Here is a 12896-nt window from a genome sequence, read left to right as displayed (position 1 = left end):
GCCATCCCTTAGCAGCTGACCAGGAAGTGGTAACATGGGCTGCAGCAAGATAGGGAAGGAGAGGCCATTAGACCTTTCCTGAGTAGATCCGGAAGACTGGCGTCTGTGACTCAAAGGAGACACTAGCTTTTTATCCCAGGGTGAACCATCCTTTCGCTTACTCAAGGGGCAGCATCTATATCATTTATTGCTAAAGCCTCTTTGAGGATATTTGCATATTGACATATTGGAATTTGGGAAATTTACCAAGATCTGGGAGTGTAGTACTTACATCTGTGACAAGTACCTCTTGTTTTATATACTGTCTCGTGGGAGGAGACTACAACGTTCCATGTGTAGAGTAGAGGTGTGGCTGATTGGCTTCCTGAGTAATACCGTAAATAACACAGAGGCAGTCACACAATGCACACAGCCATATGTCACTGTCATGAAACACCAGCCCACAGCTGAGTGTGCCTCCCAGTGAACCCTGAAGCTGGGCTGTCTCCAAGAATGTGATAAAAAATAAACGAAGAAGTGCAAAGTCTACTCCCACTGGGTGGCTGCTTTCTGTGGGGACAAGAGAGACAGTGCAGAACAGGGCCCAGAGCCAGGATCCTCTACAGGGCGACAGACAACACACCCTCCTGGGTAAAATGAGCAGCAGAGTCTGGGTGTGGTGGATCAAGTTAGAGCTCTGCTCATCACTCCAGGCAGGTCAGGGCTTGAATCCCACACTACGGCTGTAAGCCTGGTGCTTTCCACGCAGGCTAAAGAACGACACTTAAAGGACATTCCTCAAAGATAGGACAGAAAAGATTCTCCGAGCACGGAAGTACAGGAGCAACCTAAGCCGCCTGGAATGCGGACTCCCTTGCAGTCCATCTGCTACTCTCAGGCTCTGAAGTTACTGAATGTGGGGGTTATTAGTTAAGCTGGAGACCACTACCAACCCCTCCCCGCCCCCCTAGGCCTGCTGCTCAAGGCAGAACTGTTAGAGACAGCACCAAGGAAGGACATGAAGTTGGAACGAGAATCTCTCAACACTCTACAACACAAACGCCTTTCTGAAACCCAGGTAGGGATTCTGCGCAGATTCCATGTGGAACACGGGCCTGGTTGACGAAGGGCTGCACTACGCAGCTGTTGAGCATCAATGGTGGCCATCGGCTAGGGAAATGTACCAGATCAAAAAGCAAGCCCCTCTACTCTGTGAAGGGGCAACTCTGCTTCTCTTGTTCTAAAAAAAAAAAAAAAAAACCCTGCAAATTACATGTCTAATTGAGTAATGAAAGCAGTTATACAAAGAACCCCGAGTTGTCAGTAGAACTGAGAAAAGGGCCTCATTTAGAGTTAACTTTTTAAGAGAATGAGTGTTGTACATTTTCTCATCCATAGAGGAATTGGGTCCTGGGTATTTAGCACCCTGCTCTTTCTGCGCCCGTTCATTAACACACCAGGGTGATACTTTCATCGCTTTTAAAGGAGTGGTGTTTCCAGTATGTTGTAATCAAATCTGAATTCTTCAACATGAGGTCCAAAGTAGGCTTTAAGTTCTCTGTACTGAATCCTGCACTCCGCCCCTAACACTCCGCCCCTAACACTCCGCCCCTAAGGAAAAGCTGCACCATTGGCTTGGGGCAGATACTCCCAAAGGCTACTCTGGTGGACTATATACAGCTTCCCCTCCCTCACATCCTAACCAACTTCATTAAACAGAGCTGCTCTGCAGCCATGGAAACAAGCTCTTCAGGTCCAAGATGCCCCCCGCACCCCCCCCCCAAGCAATCAACATTTCCAGCTTGCTTTCATTTGTCACGCATCTGCTGCATCTGCCGGCCACACAAGCACGTAGCTCTCTAACAGCAAACCTGAGCGCGTGCTCTCGCTCTCTCTCTCTCTCTCTCTCTCTCTCTCTCTCTCTCTCTCTCTCTCTCTCTCTCTCTCTCTCCCCATGAGGTCATCCTCTGTCTTCCTCATCTTTTGGCTCTCTGGTCCTACATCTCCAGATTTCCTTCCCAAAAGCTGACCTTAGAGTTACACCAGCAATCAACCAGCAAGTGCTCTCCTGGAAACACAGTGAGCTGCTGGTATTCAACCCTTCTCAGTTCCCACAAGGCTGGTTCTCTAGGAAATTCTACTTTTCCATTAAGAGAGTTTTTCCTCACGGTATACGAAGGGAAATGCCTCACAGACCCAAGCGTCTCAACACTGTCCTGGTTAGGAATTCACCATGGCATAACAGAGAAGGCATTGGATGTGCCTCTCACAAGCTTACCCCGTAGTAGCTCTAAAAATTTCCACCATTCACCAACTCGGTTCTTCTAAAAGATGAGGAATAAAACCCAGTGTAATAGACTCAGAAAATCAATCTATTGTCTAATGTTAAAAACTTCTAAAATAGAATTCTTTTAACAATGATTATTAGGTTCTCAATCCTTATCTGAAAAGAAAACATTCTAGAGTAACATTATTGAAAACAGCTCTGGGCCTGAAGAGGTGGCTCAGTGGCTTACAGTACTTGTCGAGCTTGCAGAGGACCCAGGGTTGATTGTCAGTGTTCACATGGTGGCTCACAACCATCTATAATTCCAGATTCAGGGGATCTGACACCCTCTTCTGGCTTCTAAGGGCACCAGACAAAACATTCATACACATTAATATTAAAAAAACAACAACAACAAAACAGAACAGCTTTGATATGGAGGGCGTGGTAGAACACATCTTTAATCCCAGCACTCAGGAGATTCCGAGCCAAACTGGTTGTCTATAGAGCAAGTTCCAGGGCTATGCAGAGAGAAACCCTGTCTCAAACAAACAAACAAACAAACAACCCAGATAGAACTTTCTTCCATTAGTGGCATGGGTGAGACCTTAGAATCCTAAGCCTCTGTCATTAGCCATCACCAAGTCTGTGTTCTAGGCTTTCTCTCTACTGCTTTACTCTCTACAATACATATTTAATTACCCCCAAACATCATAGTCTTTAATTGATGAATCTAAAAGAATGAAAATAAACTTACCAAGAGGATGGGGCCTGATCACATACACTCCTTACAGTATCTACGCAGACTCTCCTCTGTCTACTTTTCCTAGGTAGATGTGGGTTCTTAGAACTGGATGTTTGCCTGTCTATCAGCATCTGTTTATAGACTGGGCGTGCCTGGTGTTCATTTATGCAGAGCAACGCACCACCACCCGCTCATTTCCATCAGCCTGTTAGACTGCAGTATGCTTTCTTGTTACTGTTAGCTTCTAATCCTACTGCACAGTAATCCGCAAATATCGCCTGCATGATGCCAACTTTGGAGGATTTTCAGATGATCTTTGTATTATGTTTTGATTGTGGTATATCCCGGATCAGAATTAGTCCTTCGAATGAGAATGGCTCCCACAGGCTCATATTTGAAAGTCTGGTTTCCAGTCGGTGGACAGTTTAGGAAGGATTAGGAGGTGTGGCCTTGTTGGAGGAGGTTTGTCACAGGAGTGAGGTTTCAAATGCCTACTCTAAGTCTAGTCTCTGACTCTCTCTCTCTCTCTCTCTCTCTCTCTCTCCCTCTCTCTCTCTCTCTCTCTCTCTGCAACTTGTGGATCAGGTGTAAGGATCCTCTGTAGAATCAGCCAATGTTCTTAACCACTGACCCACCTCTCCAGCTATGCAGCCTGGGAAAGGCAGATCTTTAACTTGTGATATTACTGAAACGTCTCAAACACATCTGTTTCAAGTTGAATTATCTTTCTCCAAAATTGTCGCTGGAAAGTACTAACTTTCAGTATCTCAGGCTATAACCTCTTTCATAGCTAGGACTTCTAATAGAGGTAGTCAGGTGTTATGAGAGATCAGTAGGGCAGGGCGAGTGTGAGACCAGTTTGGTCTACAAAGCCAGTTCCAGGACAGCCAGGGTTACATAGAGAGACCCTGTCTCGACAAACCAAAAAGAAAGAAAAGAAAATCTAAATTGGTAAGACAACTTGATTCCTCAGACTTGGAGACCTGAGTGCTAGCCCCAGACCTCATGTAATAAGTAGGCACGGGAGCAGATGGCTGTAATCCCAGCACTGTGGAAGCAGAGAGAAGATGATCTTAGGTGTGTTGATCAGCCAGCCTCACCTGGCTTATGAGCTCCAGGCTCCATGAGAGACCTTGTCTTAAAACATAAAGTGAAACCCACAGAGGAAGATATCGGAGGTTGACCTCTGGCCTTCAGGAACACAAGCATTGGAACACACAGAGGAAACTGGGTCCCCGACATGCCTAGAGGGAAGACGGGCATGCAGACTCAAGAGCAGAGGTCAGGAATGGGGTCTCCCTTGACACTCTCACGAGGACCCATCCCTGCCAACACCCCGGTTTTGGGTGACAATACATTTACAAGGTGGAGTGCCACCTACATCAAACTGCCCCAAAGTGCCAAAATTTATATTAGGCTCAGACTCCCCACCCCTACCCCCAAGCTCTGAAATAAGAGCCTGGCCTTTCAAACCTAACACAATTAACCACTTCAGTGCCTGGAAGTTGGCATGGCAGATCTTGAAAACATCAGGAGAAAAAAAAAAAAAAAAAAAAAAAAAAAAGAACAGATGCAAACCATACCTGAGTTAGGAGAGAGCCCGTTGTTCTCTAAACCTCTAACTTGAAGTTGCCAGCACACCAACTGACAACTCTAATCACATCTCTTGGTCTCCAAGGTCACTTTGAGTCTGATGTTACAACAAAAAGAAAATGGTAAAGGCCAAACGGCCTGCTTAGGAAAGTTTTTCCAAAGACTCTTTTGAAAAGCTGTCTATCTTACAGGCTTTCCAAATCGGACTTCTCCACAGAAACCCACAGTCTGGCTAATGAGTCTCAGCTGCTCGTCATATGGCTGGGCCGAGCAGTCAAGTGACTTCCCCGGGTCAGGCTTCTTAGATCCAATCCAGCAGGTTCTCACATAGAGCAGAGTTATTAACTGTGCCTGGGACTTGGGGGTGGGGGTGGGGGAGCAGTGTTAGTCTCCCTCACCATCAAGAAAGCACATTTGTTTTCTGAACTGCAGTTTCTTTACCAATGCAACACTTGGTTCAGACAGACGGAGGAGCACGTGCAAGTAGCGGCCAGCCAGAGATAAATCAGTGCCGCCGCCTGCTCCAGGCCTTCAAAGCCAATGACAGTCTCCAGGGGAGGCTACCCTGATACCCACTAGCACCTCCAAGCCAGCACGTTCTGCCTGCCCTCAGAGCACACACCTCCTCGCTCCCCTTCCTGCTGCCTCTGCTCCTGGGTCTTCAGTAACTAAGGGTCCTCAGCGGCCCCGCCCTCTCCTCCTCTCTGATTCCCAATTGGCCACATCTTTCCTGCTTTCGTACTCATCTGTTTGAAAATTTTATTTCTGGTCTGGATGGCCATGATTAAACGCTTATTTGGTATTCTGGCTGCAAATATGTCCACACCTCTGATCCTGGCCCCCTCGTGGTACTCAAATTGTTCTTTCCCCAAGCACTTCCTCCAGAAAACCTGGGGTCAGGAAGAGAAGACTGCAGTTAAGACAGTTAAGAGCATACACGGCTCTTGCGGAGGTTGTGAGTTGCTGTGTGGCTTCTGGGAATTGAAGCCAGGTCCTCTGCGAGAGCATGGGCTCGTACACAAAAAAATAAAAACCAGTTATTTAAAATTTTTATTTAGTCGTGTGTGTGTGTGTGTGTGTGTGTGTATGTGTGTGTATGTGTGTGTGTGTGTGTGTGTGTGTATGTGTGTGTGTGTGTGTGTGTGTGTATGTGTGTGTGTATGTGTGTGTGTGTGTGTGTGTGTGTGTGTGTGTGTGTGTGTGTGCGCGCGCGCGCGCGCGCGAGCGCGCAGGTGCTTAGGGAGGTCAGAGGGTTTCAGATCTCCTAGAATTACAGGTGATTTTGAATGTCTCAATACGAAGTGAACCCAGGTTCTCTACCTGAGCAGCAAGAGCTCTTAATTACTGAGCCATCTCTGTAGACCCCCAAAATAAATAAATGTGAGACACACACAATTAAAAATGCAGAACAGGCCGGGCGTGGTGGCGCACACCTTTAATCCCAGCACTTGGGAGGCAGAGGCAGGTGGATTTCTGAGTTCGAGGCCAGCCTGGTCTACAAAGTGAGTTCCAGGACAGCCAGGGCTACACAGAGAAACCCTGTCTCGAAAAACCAAAGAAAAAAAAAAAAAGAAAAAAAAGAAAAATGCAGAACAGGGCTGGCGAGATGGCTCAGTGGTTAAGAGCGCCGACTGCTCTTCCGAAGGTCCGGAGTTCAAATCCCAGCAACCACATGGTGGCTCACAACCACCCATAATGAGATCTGACACCCTATTCTGGTACATCTGAAGTCAGCTACAGTGTACTTACATATAATAAATAAATAAATCTTTTTTAAAAATGCAGAACAGGGGCTGGTGAGATGGCTCAGTGGGTAAGAGCACCCGACTGCTCTTCCGAAGGTCCGGAGTTCAAATCTCAGCAACCATATGGTGGCTCACAACCATCTGTAACAAGATCTGACTCCCTCTTCTGGAGTGTCTGAAGACAGCTACAGTGTACTTACATATAATAAATAAATAAATCTTTTAAAAAAATGCAGAACAAAGACAATATGATCAACAAGATGTTTGTCAAAGACCAATCTTTTCATGACAAAAGCTCTCAAGAAATTAGTTATAGGGGGCATTCCCCTCACCACAGTCATGGACACGTGAAACACAAAGTCACGGCCTACAGCATTCTCAGTGCCAAGCTCCCGAAAACCTTCTTCAAGACCAAGGCCAAGGCAGATGCCCACACTCACCACTGCCCTTCAGCATGGTCCTGAAGGTCACAGCTGGATCAGCCAGGCAAGGGAAAGAAACTAAAGCATCCCGGGAAGAACGGAGGACTGAGGTCGGAGCTCCCAGCAGAGTTCAACCTTGCCCTGAGTTCAAGCCCCAGCACTGCGAACAGTAACAACTAAAGAATCTGTCTTTGTTGGCAATATGAGCCTATGGACAGAGAACCCAAAAGATTATACACATGTGCTCATCACACACATACATATATACACACACATGCTCATGCACACACATACACACACTCTCTCCTATGGAAGCAATTGACTAGGAAGATGGAACCTGGGCACGGCCATGCGTATTTATAATCACATACTCAGGAGCCTGAGTAAGAGGACTGTCACGAGTCTCAGCCTGGCCTGAGACCCTGTCTCAAACCAACAAAAAGACAAAAACACAACACAATACAACAAAACCCAACAAACAAAAGAGAAGGTGTCATTGCACTTCCTGATTTCAAGCTATTAAAAAACTAAGGCTAGGCACGGGGACGCATGCCTTTAATCCCAGCACCAGGAAGCAGAGGCAGGATCTCTGTGAGTTCAAGGCCAGCCTGGTCTACAAATTGAGTTCCAGGACAACCAGGGCTACATAGAGAAACCATGTCTAGGAAAAATAAGAAAGAAAGAAAATATAAAACTATTACAAACCACAGTAATTAAAACAGAAGGCACTGCCATGACAAGCAGAGCAGAGGTACAGAAGAGAGAACTCAGAAATAAATTCACACTATGGTTACTTAATTTCCAATGAGAGAGCCAGGCACACAGAGGAAACGGATTAGCACAGACTCTCCAACAGTGTGGAGAAAATGGGCTATATGCAGGCCCAAGAGTTAAACTACACAAGCATCAACTTAACATAGAATAGTCTTTTTTTCCCTTCCAACAGCTCTTACTTTATAACAGCCTGATTTATGTGGTCCTCAATATTCAAATAAGAACTCAAATCAGATGTTAAAGACTGACCTTCAAATACCGTCACAAAGATCCCATGCCTGCCAGTGAGCCCTCCAACATAAAACCACATTCATACCTCAATGGCCACGGAAGTGTGCAGTGTAGCGTCCTTAGCTGGAAGCTGTTTGAAGCTCTCAGTTTTAGCTTAGCACTTTGGACTTTTTTTCTTTTCAGGCTCTAAATAGCTGTAGGGAGCTCAGCCAGGGTTGATGAGATAAACTCAATCTGGGTATAGAATCAAAACGTGGGCAAGTCACAGCAGGGTTCACCAGTACAGGAGTAGGGTGGGGTAGGGTGGGGTGGGGTGGGGTGGGGTGGGGTGGAGGTGGGGGAGAGGTGGGGGAGGGGGCTTCTCAAAGTTATGGATGAACTGGGCCATGGTCTAGCATGGAAAGTCTGTCACCCCAACTTTGGCTGACTCTGGAATAGAGGAGAAGCCTAAAATTGTAAAAATCCTAGAAGACACCAGAAAAAAAAATTAAAAAGACTGGTAGCATAAGTCTTTAGTTGCAGGAGGACTGCTAGATCAGCCTGGACTACATAGCAAATCCTAGACCAGTTCAGACTACACAGTGAGAAACCCTGCCTCAATATAAAACTAAACCAAAACTTCTAATATGACTTGTCCACGGAGAGGAAAGGGTCAGAAGTGGTATGTGTGGGAGAGGTGGCTGGGAAAATGAACCAACCACTCTTATTCCCCAATAGAGTGGCAAGATAGAACACCTAACCCTGAGGGGAGGTGACCATGGCAATGTAAGTGTGTCATTTAGCGCCTACGTGTGTGTGTGTGTGTGTGTGTGTGTGTGTGTGTGTGTGTGTGTGTGTATGCAAGGACCAGCAAGGGGAGCTAGAAATGGCTGGAGGTGGAGAGCCTGCTGGTTTCTTTTTAAAATATAAGCCTTGTTGAACAACATTTGTAGTTTGTTTTTGTTTTGTTTTGTTTGTTTGGTTGGTTTGGTTTTTTGAGACAGGGTTTCTCTGTGTAGCCCTGGCTGTCCTGGAACTAACTCTGTAGACCAGGCTGGCCTCCAACTCAGAAATCCACCTGCCTCTGCCTCCCAAGTGCTGGGATTAAAGGCATGCGCCACCACTGCCCGGCTTGATTTTAAAATGAATTAATGCAAAATAAAATGTGTTTGTTTTCCTCGAATGATTTAGGACATCATACTAGACATCCCAAACTGGCCACACTGTATCTCTAGGATTGAGTACCTATCCTGACAGAAGGCCTAGGCTCTAGAGGAAGACTGACTGACATCACAAACTGGCCACACTACATATCCAGGATTGAGTACCTATCCTGACAGAAGGCCTAGGCTCTAGAGGAAGACTGACTGACATCCCAAACTGGCCACACTGCATCTCCAGGATTGAGTACCTATCCTGACAGAAGGCCTAGGCTCTAGGGGAAGACTGACTGACACCCCAAACTGGCCACACTGCATCTCCAGGATTGAGTACCTATCCTGACAGAAGGCCTAGGCTCTAGGGGAAGACTGACTGACACCCCAAACTGGCCACACTGCATCTCCAGGATTGAGTACCTATCCTGACAGAAGGCCTAGCCTCTAGGGGAAGACTGACTGACATCCCAAACTGGCCACACTGCATCTCCAGGATTGAGTACCTATCCTGACAGAAGGCCTAGCCTCTAGGGGAAGACTGACTGGCTTTGATGCACAAACTTACCACTTTGAGAAAATTACCCAACTTTCTGTCTCACTGTCCCATACTGTGAAACAGGAAAGCTGATAGGATTGTGTTATACGGACTGAATTATGCAAGGCCTATGAAGTACTGAAAGCGGGTTTGCGGGGACAGTGACATGGCTTGCTGAGTACATGAGACATAGCTAAAGGCCTGAGTTTGAACCCTGGGAATCCCATGGAGGAAAAAGAAAATCAAAACTTTCTTTTTATTTTTGTTTTGTTTTGTTTTTCGAGACAGGGTTTCTCTGTATAGCCCTGGCTGTCCTGGAACTCACTCTGTAGACCAGGCTGGCCTCGAACTCAGAAATCCGCCTGCCTCTGCCTCCTGAGTGCTGGGAATAAAGGCGTGCGCCACCACTCCTGGCATTATTGGTTTGTATTTCATTTTTCCTTCCCCACCCATGCATGTCAGCCAGCTGTCCCTCAACACAGTCAATGTGCCCTTCTAGAACAAGCTCTGCCATCTTCCAGCATCCGTTGCTCAGTGATTGGGCACTGGGTCACTAGACAGCCAGGCTTACTGAGCGACATGTGGCCCAGAGGGAAAAGGGCACTGAGGCATGTCTCAGAGGTCTGCATCTGACTGGAAGTTTCCTTATAGCAGTCATCTGTGTGATGAACAGAACCCCTTACTGTCACCTGTGAGGTGAAGTGCTGACATGGCGACCGACTCTCCCATTTTGCAGAGATGATCAGATTTAAGTCGATGAAAGAGGCCCATGACCCGGAAAAACCAACCTTGTCCCTGACCTAGATCTTAACAGGAATACCAAAGGTGGCTACTGGTTTTTTTTTTTTTTCCTTAAAGATTTTTTTATTTTACATATATAAGTATTCTATAGCTGTCTTCAGACAAGGGCATTGGATGCTATTAGATGGTTGTGAGCCACCATGTGGTTGCTGGGAATTGAACTCAGGACCTCTAGAAGAGCAGTCAATGCTCTTAACTGCTGAGCCATCTCTCCAGCCCATCCAAATGTGGCTACTACTTTGAAAGGCTGCTAAAGCATAGGTGAGACAGTGCTCCCATAATTCCTCACACAATTGGTAGCGGTGGCTCCAGCTGCACCCAGGGCACGTAGCTCTAACGTAGGGTGAGGAAAGGTTTTTAGTAGGAAACAGGCAATGTGCTCTGTGCGCAGTGCCTTCCTGGAAGTCAGATGCTGAGTTTCTTCCTCTTTCTTTCTTTATGGCTTTGTATTTTTTGAGCTAGGATCTCACTATACAGCCCTGGCTGGCCTGGAACTCATTATGTAGACCAGGCTAACCCCAATTTCACAGAGATCTGCCTGCCTCAGCCTCCCAAGTAGTACAACACCCAATTAAAGGCCTGCAACACCACACCTTGCCAAAGCTGGTTTCTTATTAAATTTTCTCCATCTCTGTCCTACACAATTTGTGTTGGGATTAAGACATACTTAAAATTTTGATGGTTGGGACTAGAGAGATAGCTCAGTGGTTAAGAGCACTGGCTGCCCTTACAGAGAACCTGGGTTTCCAAGACTGACATGGTGACTCACAACCACCTGTAACTCTAATTCCAGGTGATCCAACGCCCTTTTCCAGCCTCAAAGGCTCTGCACACACATGGCATACAGACAGACAAACAGACATTCAGGCTCACACTCATACACATAAAATAAAAATAAGTCTTTCAAAGATGTTTAATAGTTCAGTAACATTTACCACTCTCCTCTACAAAGGCTGGCGTTTACTGTGTTCTCATGCAAGTTTCCCTTTTCTCCACTGTGAGAGTTTTAGGGGTGTGTGTGTGTGTGTGTGTGTGTGTGTGTGTACTCGCATGCATGTGTGTTCTTCAGGAGTTCTCCACCTTGGTTTTGTTTTACAATTTACTACATTTTCATTCATCTATTTCGTATGCAGGTTGTCTGTGTGGCGGCCCACACTGGGCCTCCCTGTGGAGGAAAGGGACAGCTCTAGAGAGTTGCCTCTCTTCTCCCCCAAGTAGGACCCAGGGATCGAACTCGGGTGGTCAGGCTTGGCAGCAGGCAACTTGACCCACTGAGCCATCTCACCAGCCCCTTGTTTCTTCTTTGTTTTTAGATGAGACAATATCTCACTGACATGCCACCTGAAGGTCTCACTTAGCCAGTTTTGGCCAGCAAATCCCTGTCTCTGTTTCCCCAGTGCTGAGATTATAAGCACACCATTTTTGGTTTGGTTTGGTTTCGGTTTTGTTTTTGTTTTTTGTCTTTTGTCTTTTTTTTGTTTTTTGTTTGTTTGTTTGTTTGTTTGTTTGTATGTTTGTTTGTTTGTTTGTTTGAGACATGGTTTCTCTATGCCCTGCCTGTCCTGTACTCACTCTGTAGACCAGGCCTCACTCTGTAGACCAGGCTGGTCTAGAACTCATGGAGAGCCGCCTGCTTCTGCCTTCTGAGTGCTAGAATTAAAGAATTAACACACACCCAGCTCACAGTCGGCTTTTTTCCATGGCTCTGGGACTTGAACTCAGGCCTTTATGCTTGGGCAGTATGCGTTTTGTGGATCAGGCTCATTCCTAGCACTCCCTTGAGGTATTTGTTATTCTAACAGTTTCTAGCCTTTAGCATGAACTGGCAAAGGACACCCGGCATCACACCTGAAGTTGGTTTTCAATGTGTGTCTTCCTTTCTTCCTTCACAGCAGCACCAAGTCATTTAGTGTCCTACTGGGCTGCCAAATGACTCTCGATGTCACTCCCATCTGAAAAATAAAGACTCTTCTCTCTGAGCACATGAAACCCCATTTCTGACCTCAAAGCTGAAGCAATTCACTATTCCACAGATGTTAACTGCAGCTCGGAGGGAGTTGCTCCCATCTGAGCTCCCCACAAACACAAGTACAAAGCCGCCATAGGAAAAATTACAAAAGTGTGGCAGGGGGGTGGGGTGGGGTAAATATCAGAAAAAAAAATCACAAGTTACTCAAAACCAACACATGGCCTGGCCTCCCACAAAAGGCAGTCAGGATGCAGGAGAGGCCAGGCATTGGAGACTTCTCTCGGCTACAAAAGCCCTCTTCTGTGTGTTCTCATATTCTCCTGCTATTTTCTCACTCAGCAGCCCCTAAGACCTGTGAGCACAAAACAGCACCACAAAACCTTATGAACCCTTGAGGATGGCCTGTGCCAGCCAGCTAGGGCAGGAGACAGCCCCAGATGGGGTTTTCCCAGGTATGGTCAGATGCCCATGGGAAGACCCTTCTGGGCCTTTGATGAAACCCTCAAGCCCTGAGCCCCACCTGGGCCTCTGAATCAGGATTCCAGAGAGACCTAGAAAATCTGCATTTATCACTAGTTTACCAGCGGCTACCTGGTGTGGCATAAGGTTTGAGAGCCACTATATTAGGAAGACAATATGCAGAGCCATGACTAGGTGAGAAGTCTGGAGGTGAAAGCTGTGTTCAGCCTCTACCAGTCCC

General features: G+C 46.6%; 1 protein-coding gene across 4 annotated transcripts in view; it reads right to left on the bottom strand.

The window, feature by feature from the left end:
- Nucleotides 1-12896, bottom strand: part of Rab27a (RAB27A, member RAS oncogene family) — a 52814-nt gene that overhangs the window by 28659 nt on the left and 11259 nt on the right. Inside the window, exon 2 of one of the 4 annotated variants that reach the window (NM_001301230.1) lies at nucleotides 7841-7989. The exons of 1 other annotated variant lie outside the window; for it this stretch is intronic. The gene's annotated coding sequence lies outside the window, so the exon portion shown is untranslated. Of the gene's footprint in view, nucleotides 1-3002; nucleotides 4512-4573; nucleotides 4818-7840; nucleotides 7990-12896 lie in introns of those variants that run through there. 2 more of the 4 variants (NM_001301232.1, XM_006510780.4) reach the window with 2 other exon arrangements.

Source organism: Mus musculus, chromosome 9 (assembly GCF_000001635.26).
Source record: "Mus musculus strain C57BL/6J chromosome 9, GRCm38.p6 C57BL/6J".
NCBI classification, from domain to species: domain Eukaryota; kingdom Metazoa; phylum Chordata; class Mammalia; order Rodentia; family Muridae; genus Mus; species Mus musculus.
Note: the sequence above shows the minus strand (reverse complement) of the source record. Positions and strands in the feature narration are given on the sequence as shown.